Here is a 1,601-nt window from a genome sequence, read left to right as displayed (position 1 = left end):
TTGGGTAGTGAAGCAGCCATTGAAATCATGTTTGTTATGTTCAACTGTATGCTGTGCAACAGGATAGAATTTTTTGCTCTTTTTCGGCGGTGGCCATTCACTTTGGTGGACAGCTGGTTGGTAGTCATACTGTGTCGTTGCTTTGATAACACTTCTCAGTATGATTACATGCATTAAGTTAGTAGACGTTTAATAAAGATTCATGTCTTTGTTGCTTATTACTTTACGTCTGTGTTGTGTTTGTAAGCAGGAAATTTGATATTTTATTCCATTTTTCTTGATAGCTGTACCGCTCTCCCCCACCCCGGCACCCCAGCCCAGATCTCCGCTGAACTGAACGACAGAATTTGAAACGTTTAGTATAGCTTATAACTAACTGCAGTCAAAATATGCAGTGTATTATTTTGGGGGCAGGATTACTCATTAAGACATTAAGCAGTGAAAAGATTACTTTTTGTTAGAGTGTAAAATCAAGCGCTGGCATCCCAGTTGGGAACGATAGAGAAGACACGGATGTGAGAAGACGTCAGTCAATCACACGCTGACCGGACCTCCATCCAGGACGACAACGCTACAGCAGCGGACCCTATGTGGAGCGCCTCGATCGACTGATGGCGGCCAGTTGAACAGTAGCTTCGAGACTAGCCAGTTCTACAGCAGCGTCAACGCTCGTTACTTCGCTTGGACACTCTATGTAGCACAGACTTGGAATTGTTTATACTGAAGAAGCTTGATTACTCTGTATGTCGCTCTTTGCTTGCGACGCATCTGTATAATTGCAAACTTAAGTATTGTCAGTTACTTTTTGTTATGAACTTATTAATACGATTTGTTTGTTTATCTAGCGAAACGAGTACACAGGCTTCCTAGACACCACAATTTTTATTTCTTTCTCTGTCGCTCTGCACAGGGCCAACCGCTAATCAGTCCTCTGCTGGTGTCATGTGTATAGCTGCTTTTTTGTTTCAGACGAGAGTGGAATGGTACACTCTCGCTCAGAAAAAGTGGAACATGAAGTACGAGCTGGTCGCACAACGAAAATATCAAAACTAAATTTCAGTCACAGACAAACACAGGAAAACAACTGGGCTGTTTTACAATCTAATAACTGACATGCAGTGCCTCATGTGTACAGATGGCGCATAAAATCATGGAAACTAGAGTAAATTCATTTGCTTTTCTTCGCGACAGAATTGTTATTAGCTGTTTTACATTCGGCCAATGACCTTGCCCCAGTGGTAACACCAGTTCCCGTCAGATCACCGAAGTTAAGCGTTGTCGGTCTGGGCTAGAACTTGGATGGGTGACCATCCGTTGTGTCGAGCGTTGTTGGCAAGCGGGATGCACTCAGCATACAGAGGAGCTACTTGATTGAGAATTAGCGGCTCCAGACTCGGAAAATTACGGCCGGGAGAGCAGTGAGCTGACCACATGCCCCTCCGTGTCCGCATCCGGTGATGCCTGTGGGCTGAGTACGACACGGCGGCCGATGCGTACCGCTGGGTCCGCCAGGGCCTGTCGATGGAGTTTAAGTTTTTACTTTTGCAGTCGATGGCATTTTTGTGTGACACAAAATTGGTCTTTAACGATACCTACGAAGT

General features: G+C 44.8%; 1 pseudogene; it reads left to right on the top strand.

Annotated features, from left to right (window-relative positions):
* Window positions 1-1,217: 1,217 nt before the first annotated feature.
* On the top strand, window positions 1,218-1,335 carry LOC126143350 (5S ribosomal RNA; annotated as a pseudogene).
* Window positions 1,336-1,601: the final 266 nt, after the last annotated feature.

This window comes from Schistocerca cancellata, unplaced genomic scaffold (assembly GCF_023864275.1).
Source record: "Schistocerca cancellata isolate TAMUIC-IGC-003103 unplaced genomic scaffold, iqSchCanc2.1 HiC_scaffold_792, whole genome shotgun sequence".
Lineage (NCBI taxonomy): Eukaryota > Metazoa > Arthropoda > Insecta > Orthoptera > Acrididae > Schistocerca > Schistocerca cancellata.
The sequence above is the reverse complement of the archived record's forward strand: the minus strand, read 5'-3'. Positions and strand labels throughout refer to the sequence as shown.